General features: G+C 43.0%; 1 protein-coding gene across 1 annotated transcript in view; it reads left to right on the forward strand.

Annotated features, from left to right (window-relative positions):
- The window catches only part of TNFRSF11A (TNF receptor superfamily member 11a), a 203780-nt gene that overhangs the window by 166213 nt on the left and 18854 nt on the right, over positions 1-18713 (forward strand). The window lies entirely within an intron of this gene.

Below are 18713 nucleotides of genomic sequence, written 5' to 3' on the forward strand. Positions count from 1 at the left end.
GTTTGTTCAATCTGTCAGTGCCAGAGCATACTGCTATGCGGGATTATGTTAAGGAGTCCTTGGAAAAGGGACATATCCGTCCATCTTCGTCTCCTTTGGGAGCAGGTTTTTTTTTTCGTGGCCAAGAAAGATGGGTCCTTGAGACCTTGTATAGATTATCATCTTTTGAATAAGATTACCGTAAAATATCAGTATCCTTTGCCTTTGTTGACTGATTTGTTTGCTCGCATTAAGGGGGCTAAATGGTTCACTAAGATTGATCTCCGGGGTGCGTATAATCTTATACGAATAAAGCAAGGTGATGAGTGGAAAACCGCATTTAATACGCCTGAGGGCCATTTTGAGTATTTGGTAATGCCTTTCGGACTTTCTAATGCTCCTTCAGTCTTCCAGTCCTTTATGCACGATATTTTCCGTGAATATCTGGATACATTTATGATTGTGTATTTGGATGATATTTTGTTTTTTTCTGATGACTGGGAGTCTCATGTTCAGCAGGTCAGGAAGGTGTTTCAGGTCCTGCGGGCTAATTCCTTGTTTGTAAAGGGCTCAAAGTGTCTCTTTGGAGTCCAGAAGATTTCTTTCTTGGGGTATATTTTTTCCCCTTCTACTATTGAGATGGATCCCGTCAAGGTTCGGGCTATTTGTGACTGGACGCAGCCTGCATCTCTTAAGAGTTTGCAGAAGTTCTTGGGCTTTGCTAATTTCTATCGTCGTTTTATAACTAATTTTTCTAGTGTTGTTAAGCCTTTGACGGATTTGACTAAGAAGGGTGCTGATGTTGCTGATTGGTCTCCTGCGGCTGTGGAGGCCTTTCAGGAACTTAAACGCCGGTTTTCTTCTGCTCCTGTGTTGCGTCAGCCTGATGTTTCGCTTCCTTTCCAAGTTGAGGTTGATGCTTCCGAGATTGGAGCGGGGGCGGTTTTGTCACAGAGAAGCCCCGATTGTTCGGTGATGAAGCCATGTGCGTTCTTTTCTAGAAAATTTTCGCCCGCTGAGCGGAATTATGATGTGGGTAATCGGGAACTTTTGGCCATGAAGTGGGCATTTGAGGAGTGGCGTCATTGGCTGGAGGGTGCTAGACATCGTGTGATGGTCTTGACTGATCACAAAAATCTGATTTACCTTGAGTCTGCCAGGCGTCTGAATCCTAGACAGGCTCGTTGGTCACTGTTTTTCTCTCGTTTCAATTTTGTGGTTTCATACCTGCCAGGTTCAAAGAATGTGAAGGCGGATGCTCTTTCTAGGAGTTTTGTGCCTGACTCCCCTGGAAATTCTGAGCCCACTGGTATCCTTAGGGATGGGGTGATTTTGTCGGCCGTATTCCCAGACTTGCGACGTGCTTTGCAGGAGTTTCAGGCGGGTAAACCTGATCGTTGTCCGCCTGAGAGACTGTTTGTTCCGGATAGCTGGACCAGTAGAGTCATCTCTGAGGTCCATTCTTCTGCGTTGGCAGGTCATCCTGGAATATTTGGTACTAGAGACTTAGTGGCCAGGTCTTTTTGGTGGCCTTCCTTGTCTAGGGATGTGCGTTCTTTTGTGCAGTCTTGTGAGGTTTGTGCTCGGGCTAAGCCTTGCTGTTCTCGAGCCAGTGGATTGTTGTCACCTTTGCCTATCCCGAAGAGGCCTTGGACGCACATTTCCATGGACTTTATTTCGGATCTCCCTGTCTCTCAAAAAATGTCCGTCATCTGGGTTGTGTGTGACCGCTTTTCTAAAATGGTTCATCTTGTACCCTTGCCTAAGTTGCCTTCCTCCTCTGAGTTGGTCCCTCTGTTTTTCCAGAACGTGGTTCGTTTGCATGGGATTCCGGAGAACATCGTTTCTGACAGGGGATCCCAGTTTGTGTCTAGATTTTGGCGGACGTTCTGTGCTAAGATGGGCATTGATTTGTCCTTTTCGTCTGCATTCCACCCTCAGACGAATGGCCAGACGGAGCGAACTAATCAGACCTTGGAAACTTATTTGAGGTGTTTTGTTTCTGCTGATCAGGATGACTGGGTTACCTTTTTGCCGCTGGCCGAGTTTGCCCTTAATAATCGGGCTAGTTCTGCTACCTTGGTTTCTCCTTTCTTTTGTAATTCGGGGTTTCATCCTCGTTTTTCCTCTGGTCAGGTGGAGCCTTCTGATTGTCCTGGAGTGGACATGGTGGTGGATAGGTTGCATCAGATTTGGAGTCATGTGGTGGACAATTTGAAGTTGTCCCAGGAGAAGGCTCAGCAGTTTGCTAATCGCCGTCGCCGCGTGGGTCCTCGACTTCGTGTTGGGGACTTGGTGTGGTTGTCTTCTCGTTTTGTTCCTATGAAGGTCTCTTCTCCTAAGTTCAAGCCTCGGTTCATCGGTCCTTATAGGATCTTGGAAATTCTTAACCCTGTGTCGTTTCGTTTGGATCTCCCGGCATCGTTTGCTATTCATAATGTGTTCCATCGGTCGTTGTTGCGGAGGTATGAGGTACCTGTTGTTCCTTCGCCTGAGCCTCCTGCTCCGGTGCTGGTGGAGGGAGAATTGGAGTATGTTGTGGAGAAGATCTTGGATTCTCGTGTTTCCAGACGGAAACTCCAATATTTGGTCAAGTGGAAGGGTTATGGTCAGGAGGATAATTCTTGGGTGGTTGCCTCTGATGTTCATGCTGATGATTTGGTCCGCGCTTTTCATAGGGCTCATCCTGGTCGCCCTGGTGGTTCTCGTGAGGGTTCGGTGACCCCTCCTCAAGGGGGGGGTACTGTTGTGAGTTCTGTTTTTGGGCTCCCTCTGGTGGTTACTGATGGTACTGGGTGATTTGTGTTCTGCTGTCTCTGGTGTCCACCTGTTCTATTAGGATTTGGGAGTTTCCTATTTAACTGGGCTTTCTTGTCATTTCCCCGCCGGCTATCAAGGTTATCAGAGTGTTTTGTTACCTCAGCTTCTGGCTTCAGTAATCTTCAGGACAAGCTAAGTTTTTGATTTTCTTGTTCCACGTTTTGATTTATTTTTGTCTTGTCCAGCTTGCATATAATTGTTTCTTTGCTGCTGGTTGCTCTAGCGGGCTGTAATTGCTCCTCATGTTCCATGAGTTGGAACATGAGTTCAAGTAATTACAGGATGGTTTTTTGAAGGGTTTTTTGCTGACCGCGCAGTTTACTTTTGTATCCTCTGCTATCTAGTTTTAGCGGGCCTCATTTTGCTGAATCTGATTTCATACTGTGTATGTGCCTTCCTCTCATTTCACCGTCATTATATGTGGGGGGCTGCTATTTCTGTGGGGTATTTCTCTGGAGGCAAGAGAGGTCTGTGTTTCTTCTAATAGGGGAAGTTAGATCTTCGGCTGGTGCGAGACGTCTAGGATCAACGTAGGCACGTTCCCCGGCTATTGTTATTTGTGTGTTCAGGTTTAGGGTCGCGGTCAGCTCAGGTTCCATCACCCTAGAGCTCGTTGGTGCTTGTCCTTTTGTGATTCCCTGCCATTGGAATCATGACAGGCCGCGCAGATATACAGTATGTAAGATAGCGGTAGGACATTGAGAGATCTTATTATCTGAAAACTGCAAATAAAGATTAAACCACAGTCACAAGACCCTGGTATCATTTTAATCAGTATAAAATGACACTGTCTGTAGATTACTCAGCGCAATACTGCTGACAGGTTCCCTTTAAAGGGACACTGTCACCTGAATTTGGAGGGAACAATCTTCAGCCATGGAGGTGGGGTTTTCGGGTGTTTGAGTCACCCTTTCCTTACCCGCTGGCTGCATGCTGGCTGCAATATTGGATTGACGTTCATTATCTGTCCTCCATAGTGCACGCCTGCGCAAGGCAAGATTGCCTTGTGCAGGCATGTACTACGGAGGACAGAGAATGAACTTCAATCCAATATTACAGCCAGCATGCAGCCAGCGGGTAAGAAAAGGGTGAATCAAACACCCGAAAACCCCGCCTCCATGGCTGAAGATTGTTCCCTCCAAATTCAGGTGACAGTGTCCCTTTAAATATCACTGCACCTTAGAAAGCTCTTTTGAATTAGAGGAGGCTGATTAGCAGGTTTTGGTTAAATTTAGTTAAAAGACAAAAAAATACTTTCATAACTTGAAACATGAAATAGTAATAGCGTTTTGAGTATAAGATGCAAATATTTACAAATAGTTGCAGTAGTAAGTAGTACTGTAAAGTGTTTGTTTAGTACTTTCCCTTCATTGCATTCTGTGCCATTCCTCTCATTTGTTATCTGTATTTACTCTCCACTTGACTTGCTTTTCTAGAACACTTCACAAGGGTAGACAGGTTCTCTGTGGGCTTTAACCCTTACACGACCTTGGGATTTTCAGTTTTTGCGTTTTCGTTTTATTGCTCTTCTTCCCGGAGCCATAACTTTTTTTTATTTTTCCGTTAATATAGTTGTAAGAGGGCTTGAATGATTTGACCACATAGTGTACTGGAAAACGGGATAAAAAACGTATGTGTGGCGAAATTGCAAAAAAAATGCAATTCCACAATTATGTTTTGTTTACAATGTTCAATAATTGCTAAAACTGACCTGCCATTATTATTATCCAGGTTTGTACGAGTATGCAGATTCCAAACATGTATGACATGTTGCCATTTTCCGAGACTCGTAACATCTCCATTTTTTGTGATTTGGGGCTGGGTGAAGGCTTATTTTTTTTGGGCACCGAGCTGACTTTATTGATGCAGTTTTGAGTTAAATACAATATTTTGATTGTCTGTTATTGTATTTTATTTCAATAAAGAAAAAAACATAATTCTGACATTTTAATTTTTTTTCTCGTCACGCCATTTACTGATAGGATTGTTATTTTATATTTTGATAGATTACACATTTCTGAATACAGCGATACAAAACTGGTATTTTTTTATTGTTTTAATTTCATGTTTAATTTTTTTAAAACAAAAAAAATATTTTACTTGCTTCAATAGCCCCCTTAGAAGCCTTCAGCCCTGCTATGTATAGCATAAATCATGATCTTCTGTTTGCCTTGGGCCAGCAATCATATGAGGTTCACAATGACAGGCACGGGAGTCTTCTGCCGACCTCCTGCTGTCTTGACTTCTTTCGGTTAGCGCATGTTAGATACCGCTGTCAGAGATTGACAGCGGCATTTAACGTATTAACAACCGCAGGTGGATTCGTGATTAGGGGTACATAACAGTTGATCAGATCAGCTATCATGTGCAGGAAAACATGCGGGCTTAGCGCCGGAGCCCACATCAAATGCAGGGACACTACCTTGGACCTATCAATACCTGAAGGTCATGAAGGGGTAAATTGCTCCAGTACTTCCAGTGACAGAAATTAATATTGTAAAATGTATTCCTACAAACAGGGCCTTATTCAGGCGTTTATGCTGTCCTATGCACTTTAAATGGTCAGCCTTTAGTATTAAGTCAGAGTAATGTCAGATAGTGGTTAAAGGGGTTGTCCCATCTAAAATGAAAAGTCTACAGTCACTCTGCAGGACTGCCACCAGTTCCTTGTTAGATATAAGCCCTGTCAGTTATCTGGATTATATCGGACTAGAAACCAGCCCCAGTAGCATGGAAAGTTAAACCGAGAACACGGACGTGTGGATTCGTGGATCAAGATAACCGCAACCCAAGTTTAAATTATATATTTTAATCGCCGTAGGGGCACACTAGACAAAACACTGTATGCACAATGGTTATACATATATAGAATTGTCAGATATGCAAATACAAATAGTAGTAGTACAAAGTATGCAGAAAATGAATCAGTTACCAGTCAGATGAAAGAACTTGTGGGGTGGGGCTGCCACATAGGAGGCTGGTGGTCCCCTCTGTTCCTTGACTTTTCCCCACAAGATAGGTTGTCATGACCTCTCCTGAAAAAGCAATAGGCTATGCTATACACAAGCATTTAATCCCTTGAGGTCACTTCCCTCCTGACACCTGGGCTGGACCTAAATCCCCTCTCTTTGCATGTAGCAGCTAAAAACTTCAAAACCGAAGATATTTCATAACTCCTTAATGGACAGTCCTAGGGAGGCGCTTTTGGTGCCATCGGATATGTCCGGGCCCCTGCTAGAAGGTCTTTCTATAGGAGCTTGGAAATTAGCTAGTGTGGCTGGACCACCTGCTGAGCTAGGTATCCTGTTACAGCTACATATGCTTTCAGGAGGATTGTAAACTGCCATTAAATCCCCCCCATCCATCACACTGACAAATTAAGGATTATCTCATTTAAATTACTACAGGACAAGAACCACCATCATACATGCATACATCACCAGAATCACCATCAGTAAATAAATGCAGCACCAGAGCCATCTTCAGTACATGACTATATCATCTGTTCATGAATACATCACCAAACAACCATTAGTATATGAATGCAGCACCAATGCCATTATCAGTGCATATAGTAACAGACATCCATTAGTACATGAATACGTCATCAGAAACATCATCAGTACATAAATACATGAAGTGCAATATGTGTGAAAATGTCACAATATGTCACGAAAAAACAGTCTCAGGATCAGTGGGATACGTTGAAGCTTTCCCGAGTTATAACTTCATAAAGTGACAGTGGTCAGAATTGTAAAAATTGGCTTAGTCATTAAGTACCAAATTGGCTCTGTCACTAAGGGGTTAAATGAAAAAGAACCTAGACATGTTTGGTGCTTAAAAACTCGTAATGATGTGGAGAATCATAATCGCAGGTCAGTTTTATCATTTAATGAATATGGTAAAAAAAAAAAAAAAAACAATTGTGGAATTGCACTTTTTTGCAATTTCACTGTTCTTTGAATTGTTTCCCGTTTTTCAGTACAAACAAATGGTGCTGTTCAAAAGTACAAGCTTTTAAAAAACAAGCCCTCATGGCTGTATTGATTAAATTAAAAAGTTATGGCTCTGCGAAGAAGGGGAGCAAAAAACGGAAACTCAAAAATGGAAAAACCCAAGGTAGTGAAGGGTTAAACATTTAAAAAGTCACTTAACTTTTTGGAGAGATTTTATCTTTGAGACTATTTAATTCTGAGCAGATTGAGGGGAGGGGAATCAGGGTTCTGAGACCCCCACCAATCGCACAAAAGATTTCTTATAAGGCCGGAGTCACACTAAACGTATGAAAAATTAGTCCTTAGTCTCCCTGATGAGTCGTACTAGTATAATCCGATTTTTCACACTTAGTATCCGACTGCAGTGCGATTGCAATGCGATTTTAAGACTAGTTGTACATACAGCAATTTTCTGTCATTTACACATCGTTTTCAATGAAAATATTGGTGTGTCTGTGTATGTATAATAGATAGAATAAAAGCTGTCAATTCATGTGCTGCGTACAGTAATATCACAGAGTGACAGGTTAGAATGGAATGATTAGAATAGGTATATACACATGGAATACATAGATATATAGATGTCAGTGACACACACATACAGTGGGGCAAAAAAGTATTTAGTCAGTCAGCAATAGTGCAAGTTCCACCACTTAAAAAGATGAGAGGAGTCTGTAATTTACATCATAGGTAGACCTCAACTATGGGAGACAAACTGAGAAAAAAAAATACAGAAAATCACATTGTCTGTTTTTTTAACATTTTATTTGCATATTATGGTGGAAAATAAGTATTTGGTCAGAAACAAACAATCAAGATTTATGGCTCTCACAGACCTGTAACTTTTTCTTTAAGAGTCTCCTCTTTCCTCCACTCATTACCTGTAGTAATGGCACCTGTTTAAACTTGTTATCAGTATAAAAAGACACCTGTGCACACCCTCAAACAGTCTGACTCCAAACTCCACTATGGTGAAGACCAAAGAGCTGTCAAAGGACACCAGAAACAAAATTGTAGCCCTGCACCAGGCTGGGAAGACTGAATCTGCAATAGCCAACCAGCTTGGAGTGAAGAAATCAACAGTGGGAGCAATAATTAGAAAATGGAAGACATACAAGACCACTGATAATCTCCCTCGATCTGGGGCTCCACGCAAAATCCCACCCCGTGGGGTCAGAATGATCACAAGAACGGTGAGCAAAAATCCCAGAACCACGCGGGGGGACCTAGTGAATGAACTGCAGAGAGCTGGGACCAATGTAACAAGGCCTACCATAAGTAACACACTATGCCACCATGGACTCAGATCCTGCAGTGCCAGACGTTTCCCACTGCTTAAGCCAGTACATGTCCGGGCCCGTCTGAAGTTTGCTAGAGAGCATTTGGATGATCCAGAGGAGTTTTGGGAGAATGTCCTATGGTCTGATGAAACCAAACTGGAACTGTTTGGTAGAAACACAACTTGTCGTGTTTGGAGGAAAAAGAATACTGAGTTGCATCCATCAAACTCCATACCTACTGTAAAGCATGGTGGTGGAAACATCATGCTTTGGGGCTGTTTCTATGCAAAGGGGCCAGGACGACTAATCCGGTACATGAAAGAATGAATGGGGCCATATATCGTGAGATTTTGAGTGCAAACCTCCTTCCATCAGCAAGGGCATTGAAGATGAAACGTGGTTGGGTCTTTCAACATGACAATGATCCAAAGCACACCGGCAGGGCAACGAAGGAGTGGCTTCGTAAGAAGCATTTCAAGGTCCTGGAGTGGCCTAGCCAGTCTCCAGATCTCAACCCTATAGAAAACCTTTGGAGGGAGTTGAAAGTCCGTGTTGCCAAGAGAAAAGCCAAAAACATCACTGCTCTAGAGGAGATCTGCATGGAGGAATGGGCCAACATACCAACAACAGTGTGTGGCAACCTTGTGAAGACTTACAGAAAACGTTTGACCTCTGTCATTGCCAACAAAGGATATATTACAAAGTATTGAGATGAAATTTTGTTTCTGACCAAATACTTATTTTCCACCATAATATGCAAATAAAATGTTAAAAAAACAGACAATGTGATTTTCTGGATTTTTTTTTCTCAGTTTGTCTCCCATAGTTGAGGTCTACCTATGATGTAAATTACAGACGCCTCTCATCTTTTTAAGTGGTGGAACTTGCACTATTGCTGACTGACTAAATACTTTTTTTGCCCCACTGTATATATATATATATATATTCTATGTGTATACACCTATTTTATATATTCTATTTTAACCTGTCACGCTGTGATATTACTGTGCGTGCCAAATGAATTGACGGCTTTGCTTCTAACTATGTTATATATATATATATATACACACCATATATACTCGAGTGTAAGCCGACCCGAGTATAAGCCGAGACCCATAATTTTGCCACAAAAAAATGGGAAAACTAATTGATTCAAGTATAAGCCTAGGGTGGGAAATGCAGCAGCTACTGGTAAATTTCAAAAATAAAAATACATACCAATAAAAGTAAAAATGATTGAGACATCAGTAGGTTAAGTGTTTTTGAATATCCATATTGAATCAGGAGCCCCATATAATACTCCATACAGTACATGATGGGCCCCATAAGATGCTCCATACAAAATATGCCCCACCCTGTAGACTGTGAGCCCTCGCGGGCAGGGTCCTCTCTCCTCCTGTACTTGTGTGTGCCTTGTTTTACTCATGTTTATTGTACTTATCTATATTTGCCCCGTTCAAATGTAAAGCGCCATGGAATAAATGGCACTATAAAAATGAATAATAATAATAATATAGTGCATAAAGTTCATGATGGGCACCATGAGATGCTCCATATTAAAATATGCCCTATATAATGCTGCATAAAAGGTTAATGATGGCCCCATAAGATGCACCATAGAATATTATGCCCCATGTAATGCTGCACAAAGGTTGATGGCCCCATAAGATGTTCCATAGAATATTATGCCCCATATAATGCTGCACAAAGGTTGATGGCCCCATAAGATGCTCCATAGAAAATTATGCCCCATATAATGCTGAACAAAGGTTGATGGCCCCATAAGATGCTCCATAGAATATTATGCCCCATATAATGCTGCGCAAAGGTTGATGGCCCCAAAAGATGCTCCGTAGAATAATATGCCCCATATGCTGCGATTTAAAAAAAAAAAAAATTACGTCCCTGGGGGTTTGGTGCCAGTGTCCTGAGCAGGTGGGGACACCAGCGCGCTATGGGGGCCAGATGCGAGAGTTGCTGCTGGCTCAGGATATCGGTACTTGCGATATTCACCTGTCCCGTTCCACCGTCGCGCGCCGTTGTGTCTTCCGGGTCTCTGCAGTGACTGTTCAGGCAGAAGGTGCGCATTAACCAGCTCATCGCGCCCTCTGACCTTAACGTCACAGCCAGATGACGCGATAGGCACAGCCCGACGATGGAAAGGGGACAAGTGAATATCGCCTGGCTTACCCTCCCCCATTATATTCACCCTCCTGGTGTGGTCCCTGCTTCTCCGATGGTCTCTGGCGTCGGCAGCTTGTTCTTGTGTTCAGTGGTCACATGGTACCGCTCATTAATGTAATGAATATGCGCTCCATGCCTATGGGAGTGGAATCGCGTCCATATTCATTACTTTCATGAGCGGAACCACGTGACCACTGAACACAGGAACAAGCTGCCGGCGCCAGAGACCATCGGAGAAGCAGGGAAGTGCAGAGACCGTGCCGGGAACAGGTGAGTATGATGTGAATGCCGCCACTCCTGCAGCTCCCCCTCCTCCGCCGACCCCCTGGGACAATGACTCGAGTATAAGCTGAAAGGGGCACTTTTAGCCTAAAAAATGGGCTGAAAATCTTGGCTTATATTCCAGTATATACGGTATACACCAAATTATTATGTAAATTATATTTTTCTTGGATTTTCCTAAATGGTCGGTGCAAATTAGTCCGTCTAATAAAAGTCATCACCCGTTAGAGTTTACATCGAATGTCATTGAAGAAACCTCCCAATGATAACAGTATAATCTCCAAATACAAACTCAAAATGCAATGTTCCAAATTATTAGGCACAGTAGAATTTCTAAACATTTGATATGTTTTAAAGAACTGATAATGCTCATTTGTTAAATTTTCAGCATTAAGAGGTCACATTTACTGAACAAAAAAGCTATTTAACTCCAAAACATCCTAACAGGCCAAGTTACATGTTAACATAGGATCCCTTCTTTGATATCACCTTCACAATTCTTGCATACATTGAACTTGTGAGTTTTTGGAGAGGTTCTGCTTGTATTTCTTTGCATGAAGTCATAATAGCCTCCCAGAGCTGTTGTTTTGATGTGAACTGCCTCCCACCCTCATAGATCTCTTGCTTGATGATACTCCAGACGTTCTCTATAGGGTTGAGGTCAGGGGAAGATTGTGGCCACACCATGAGTTTATCTCCTTTTATTCCCATAGCAGCCAATGACTCAGAGGTATTCTTTGCAGCATGAGAAGGTGCATTGTCATGCATGAAGATGATTTTGCTCCTGAAGGCACATTTCTGCTTTTTATACCATGGAAGAAAGTTGTCAGTCAGAAACTCTATATACTTTGCAGAGGTCATTTTCACACCTTCAGGAACATTAAAGGGCCCTACCAGCTGTTTCCCCATGATTCCCACCCAAAACATGACTCCTCCACCTCTTTGCTGACGTCGCAGCCTTGTTGGGACATGGTGGCCATCCACCAACCATCCACTACTCCATCCATCTGGACCATCCAGGGTTGCTCGACACTCATCAGTAAACAAGACTGTTTGAAAATTAGTCTTCATGTATGTCTGGGCCCACTGCAACCGTTTCTGCTTGTGAACACTGTTTAGGGGTGGCCGAATAGTACGTTTATGCACCACAGCAAGCCTTTGAAGGATCCTACACCTTGAGGTTCGAGGGACTCCAGAGACACCAGCAGCTTCAATATCTGTTTGCTGGTTTGTAATGGCTTTTTAGCAGCTGCTCTCTTAATCTGATGAACTTGCCTGGCAGAAACCTTCCTCATTCTGCCTTTATCAGCACGAACTCTGTGCTCAGAATCACCCACAAATCTCTTAATAGTACGATGATCACGCTTAAGTTTTTGGGAAATATCTAATGTTTTGATCCCTTGACCAAGGCATTGCATTATTTGATGCTTTTCAGCAGCAGAGATCCTTTTTATTTCCCATATTGCTTGAAAACTGTGGCCTGCTTAATAATGTGGAACATCATTTTTAAGTAGTTTTCCTTTAATTAGAATAACCTGGAAAACTAATTATCACACGTGTTTAAGATTGATTTCAGTGATCCATTGAGCCCTGAGACACAATACCATCCATGAGTTTATTTAAAAAACAAAACAATTAAATCTTTATGACACTTAAATCCAATTTGCATAATAATTTGAAACACGGTGTATATATGTGTGTGTGTCACTGACATCTATATATATTTATTCTATGTCTATATATCTATTTTATTGACATGAATTGCCGGCTTTTCAAAGGACACCAGTGCATAAAAATTGGACAGCACTCGAATGGTCTGAGTGCTGTGCGATTTTATTTATTTATTCTCGCACCCAAAAGCTTGCATTGGCGAGTCTCGGACAATATACATGTACAATCGCATGCTGCAATTTTACACGTACGCCACATACACCTGAGAAAATAAACACTGATGTGAGCTGCCCCATAGATTAACACCGGTCCAAGTGCTATGCGATGTTTTCTCTCATAGCACTCACCCGTATTCTACGGTAGTGTGGTGCCGGGCCTAAGCGTGCAGCTCAGGAGACAGGAGCACACAGAAAACCTATGACTTTCTGCTGCTTTCATACTACAACGTGGGTGAGCGCACCTGTTTGCTGAGCTGCTCACTTATATGGAGTATAAATTAAAGGGCCTAAAACATATTATAAAATCTCTCAAAAGTTTAGATGCTCTTTAAGGTGCATTTACACTGGCTGATGATCTAAACAGGCTGCCAATCACGCGATGCACAAGCAAAGCTTTTGTTTGTTTGGTGAAATTATTTTTAAGCCTACTTGAATATCATCGTTCTTGGCAGAAGGTCATCGTGTGTAATCAGGACTTGTGCCGTCGAGAACAATGTTGTTCTATGCACACAGAATGATCATGTTAACGATCGGTCTGGTGCACATAGTAGTGCAGCCAGCCTGTCTAAACATGCTGTTAAACAACTACCAATCGGCTTCATGTAGCTGGACAGTGTTCCTTTAAAGGCTGTACTTGTCCAGTGTAAATGAACCTTTAGATTTATGTGCCTTCTAGGTGTTATCTGCTTTTATTAGAGTTATTCTCATTCCTTTCTTTTTAATCTGGTCCAGACACAAGGGTGACTTTTCCCAGCCACAGCTCGTCTGTGCAGACTCTCCTTTTCACCGGTTTTCTGCAGCACATATCGACACAGTGGACTTAAAAATAACAGTATCATTATAATGTCCTCTAAATAATAATATAAGCCCATACTGTGCCTATGAAAAAATAATTACCCCTCACTTTGCTCCCTACACAAAAAATGACCTCCTTTCCTACAGAATATTGTCCTTGCCATCTTGCCTTATGTACTGCCACACTTCTCCTCCTTACGTATTATAACCGCCACACCGTCCTTTAACCCCTTCCCGACCCATGACGCCACGTAGGCGTCATGAAAGTCGGTGCCAATCCGACCCATGATGCCTATGTGGCGTCATGGAAAGATCGCGTCCCTGCAGATCGGGTGAAAGGGTTAACTCCAGTTTCACCCGATCTGCAGGGACAGGGGGAGTGGTACTTTAGCCCGGGGGGTGGCTTCACCCCCCATGGCTACGATCGCTCTGATTGGCAGTTTCACTTTCAACAGCCAATCAGAGCGATTTGTAATATTTCACCTAAAAAACTGGTGAAATATTACAATCCAGCCATGGCCGATGCTGCAATACCATCGGCCATGGCTGGAAACACTGGTGTACCCCCCCCCCCACCACCGATCTCCTCCCTGGTCCTCCGTTCTGTGGTCCGCTCTCCTCCATAGTTCTATCTGCTCCCCCGTCCTCCTGCCCGCTCCCCCTGTGCTCCGATGCCACCCCCCCATCCTCCAATCCACCCCCCATGCTCAGATCTCCCCCCCTTATACTTACCGGGCCTCCCGGTGTCCGTCCGTCTTCTCCCTGGGTGCCGCCAGCTTCCAAAATGGCGGGCGAATGCGCAGTGCGCCCGCCGAATCGGCCGGCAGATTCGTTCCAGGTATATTTTGATCACTGTGATAGGTTATATCACAGTGATCAAAATAAAAAAAATAGTAAATGACCCCCCCCTTTATCACCCCCATAGGTAGGGCCAATAATAAAATAAAGAAAATATTTTTTTTTTCTTTTTCCACTAGGGTTAGGGTTAGAACTAGGGTTAGGGTTAGAACTAGGGTTAGGGTTAGGTTTAGGGTATTTGCACACGGTGCAGAATGGCCGCGGATCCGCAGCGGATTTGCCGGGGATCCGCAGCGGATTGGCCGCTGCGAATTCGTAGCAGTTTTCCATCAGGTTTACAGTACCATGTAAACCTATGGAAAACCAAATCCGCTGTGCCCATGGTGCGGAAAATAACATGCGGAAACGCTGCGTTGTATTTTCCGCAGCATCTCAATTTTGTGCGGATTCCGCAGCGTTTTACACCTGTTCCTCAATAGGAATCCGCAGGTGAAATCCGCACAAAAAACACTGGAAATCTGCTGTAAATCCGCAGGTAAACCGCAGTGCCTTTTACCTGCGGATTTTTCAAAAATCGTGCGGAAAAATCTCACATGAATCCGCAACGTGGGCACATAGCCTTAGGGTTAGGGTTGGAATTAGATTTAGGGTTGGAATTAGGGCTAGGGTTGGAAATAGGGTTAAGATTAGGCTTGTGGTTAAGGTTATGCATAGGGTTAGGGGTGTGTTGGAGTTAAAGTTGTGGTTAGGGTTGGGATTAGGGTTAGGGTTGGGATTAGGGTTAGGGTTGGGATTAGGCTTACGGGTGTGGTTAGGGGTGTGTTGGGGTTAAGGTTGTGATTAGGGTTATGGCTACAGTTGGGATAAGGGTTAGGGGTGTGTTGGTTAGTGTTGAAGTTAGAATTGAGGGGTTTCCACTGTTTAGGCACATCAGGGGTCTCCAAACGCAACATGGTGCCACCATTGATTCCAGTCAATCTTGTATTCAAAAAGTCAAATGGTGCTCCCTCCCTTCCGAGCCCCGACGTGCGCCCAAACAGTGGTTTACCCCCACATATGGGGTACCAGCGTACTCAGGACAAACTGGGCAACAACTATTGGGGTCCAATTTCTCCTGTTACCCTTGTGAAAATAAAAAATTGTTTGCTAAAACATAATTTTTGAGGAAAGAAAAATTATTTTTTATTTTTACGGCTCTGCGTTATAAACTTCTGTGAAGCACTTGGGGGTTCAAAGTGCTCACCACATATCTAGATAAGTTCCTTGGGGGGTCTAGTTTCCAAAATGGGGTCACTTGTGGGGGGTTTCTTCTGTTTAGGCACATCAGGGGCTCTACAAATGCAACATGACGCCCGCAGACCATTCCATCAAAGTCTGCATTTCAAAAGTCACTACTTCCCTTCCGAGCCCTGACATGTGCCCAAACAGTGGTTTACCCCCACATATGGAGTATCAGTGTACTCAGGACAAACTGGGCAACAACTATTGGGGTCTAATTTCTTTTGTTACCCTTGTGAAAATAAAAAATTGCTTGCTAAAACATCTTTTTTGAGGAAAGAAAAATGATTTTTTATTTTCACGGCTCTGCGTTGTAAACTTCTGTGAAGCACTTGGGGGTTCACAGTGCTCACCATATATCTAGATAAATTCCTTCGGGGGTCTAGTTTCCAAAATGTGGTCACTTGTAGGGGGTTTCTACTGTTTAGGCACATCAGGGGCTCTGCAAACACAACGTGACGCCCGCAGACCATTCCATCAAAGTCTGCATTTCAAAGTCACTACTTCCCTTCTGAGCCCCGACGTGTGCCCAAACAGTAGTTCCCCCCCACATATGGGGCATCAGCATACTCAGGACAAACTGGACAACAACTTTTGGGGTCCAATTTCTCCTGTTACTCTTGTGAAAATCAAAATTGCCGGCTAAAAAATAATTTTTGAGGAAAGAAAAATGATTTTTTATTTTCACGGCTCTGCGTTATAAACTTCTATGAAGCACTTGGGGGTTTAAAGTGGTCACCGCACATCTAGATTAGTTCCATGGGAGGTCTAGTTTCCAAAATGGGGTCACATGTGGGGGAGCTCCAATGTTTAGGCACACAGGGCCTCTGGAAACGCGACATGGTGTCCGCTAACGATTGGAGCTAATTTGTCATTCAAAAGTCAAATGGCGCTCCTTCCCTTCCGAGCCTTGATGTGTGCACAAACAGTGGTTTACCCCCACATGTAAGGTATCGGTATACTCAGGAGCAATTGTCCAACACATTTTAGGATCCATTTTATCCTGTTGCCCATTTGAAAATGAAAAAATTGAGGCTAAAATGATTTTTTTGTGAAAAAGAAGTACTTTTTCATTTTTACGGATCAATTTGTGAAGCACCTGGGGGTTCAAAGTGCTCACTATGCATCTAGATAAGCTCCTTGGGGGGTCTAGTTTCCAAAATGGGGTCACTTGTCGGGAAGCTCCAATGTTCAGGCACACAGGGGCTCTCCAAACGTGATATGGTGTCCGCTAAAGATTGGAGCCAATTTTTCATTGAAAAAGTCAAATGGCGCTCCTTCCCTTCAAAGCCCTGTCGTGTGCCCCGACAGTGGTTCCCCCCACACATGAGGTATCGGCGTACTCAGGACAAATTGTACAATAACTTATGGGGTCCAGTTTCTCCTTTTACCCATGGGAAAATAAAAAAATTGTTGCTAAAACATCATTTTTGTGACGAAAAAGTTAAATGTTCATTTTTTTCCTTCCATGTTGCTTCTGCTGCTGTGAAGTACCTGAAGGGTTAATAAACTTCTTGAATGTGGTTTTGAGTACCTTGAGGGGTGCAGTTTTTAGAATGGTGTCACTTTTGGGTATTTTCAGCCATACAGACCCCTCAAACTGACTTCAAATGTGAGGTGGTCCCTAACAAAAATGGTTTTGTAAATTCCGTTGTAAAAATGAGAAATCGCTGGTCAAATTTTAACCCTTATAACTTCCTAGCAAAAAAAAAAAAAATGTTGTTTCCAAAATTGTGCTGATGTAAAGTAGACATATGGGAAATGTTATTTATTAACTATTTTGTATCACATAACTCTCTGGTTTAATAGAATAAAAATTCAAAATTTGAAAATTGCAAAATTTTAGCCAAATTTCCATTTTTTTTCACAAATAAACGCAAAAATGATTGACCTAAATTTACCACTAATATGAAGCCCAATATGTCACGAAAAAACAATCTCAGAACCGTTAGGATCCATTGAAGCGTTCCCGAGTTATTACGGTACCTCATAAAGGGACACTGGTCAGAATTGCAAAAAACGGCCAGGTCATTAAAGTCAAAATAGGCTGGGTCATGAAGGGGTTAATGAATTATCCCCACAACATCATCCTCCCTTATGAACTATGGCCTCCATACTTTCCCATGTCATGATCTCCATATCAAAACACTGCCCCCCAAATGTTAAAGGGACACTGTCACCTGAATTTGGAGGGAACAATCTTCAGCCATAGAGGCGGGGTTTTCGGGTGTTTGATTCACCCTTTCCTTTCCTGCTGGCTGCATGCTGGCTACAATATTGGATTGAAGTTCATTCTCTGTCCTCCATAGTACACGCCTGCGCAAGGCAAGATTGCCTTGTGCAGGCATATACTACGGAGGACAGAGAATGAACTTCAATCCAATATTGCAGCAGCATGCAGCCAGCGGGTAAGGAAAGGGTGAATCAAATACCCGAAAACCCCGCCTCTATGGCTGAAGATTATTCCCTCCAAATTCAGGTGACAGTCCGTTTAAAGCCTACAGTGCTAGCTACTGAGCCACCGTGCTGCCCTATGCCATCTTCTGTATATTTCCCCATCCATACTGTGCTATCATTCTATATACTGTTCGCATACTGTACCCTCACATTATACTACCCTCCATACTGTGCCTCACACTATATATTGCCCCCCATAGTGTACCCTCTCACTGTACTGCCCCTAAACTGTTTCCTCACTGTATACTTCCTCATACCCTGCCCTCACCCTATATACTATGCCCCATACTGTTCCCTTACACTTTATAGGTCCCCAATACTGTATCCTCACTCTGTATGTTGCCCCCATACTGTATCCTCTCACTATATACTGCCCCCACATACTTTGCACTCATACTACATACTGCCCCCTAAAATGTGAACTCCCACTGTCACTCTCTTTTTATACAGAACCACTGTCCAGAGTAAAAGTCCTTTTAATGTTTGGTTCTATGAGTGCTTACCTTTTCCTGGCTACTGCCACAGTGTTTCCACCTTATCTGTGGTGCTGTAGTGACCACAGCAGCATGATTTTCATACAGCAACTTCAACCAAGAAGTGTTGATGCGCTCACATGTCCACTTGTATTCTGGTCCAAAGACACAAATATAAATAAATGCAAAGATGCCTGTTTTGTTATTTGGTCTTGCAGAAGGTAGAATTAAGAAAAAAAACTTTTTTTTCTCCTTTCTGCTGGCACTGCTTCCCTACAGCCCCCTGCCTACGCACCAGCCCTGCTCAAACTAAGAGTTCTCTAATTGTCTTCAACAATATTGGAAGTCAATCATCGCTTGTTTTGTTTCATTTTCAGCTGAAAATGGACTGAAGGAGGAGTCATTAGTGCAGTTGTTTGTTCTCTACTCTGGTCACTTAATCATTCTTACAGGTGTCCCGAATAGTCTTAATGGGGCTTCATC

This window comes from Ranitomeya imitator, chromosome 6, assembly GCF_032444005.1.
Source record: "Ranitomeya imitator isolate aRanImi1 chromosome 6, aRanImi1.pri, whole genome shotgun sequence".
Lineage (NCBI taxonomy): Eukaryota > Metazoa > Chordata > Amphibia > Anura > Dendrobatidae > Ranitomeya > Ranitomeya imitator.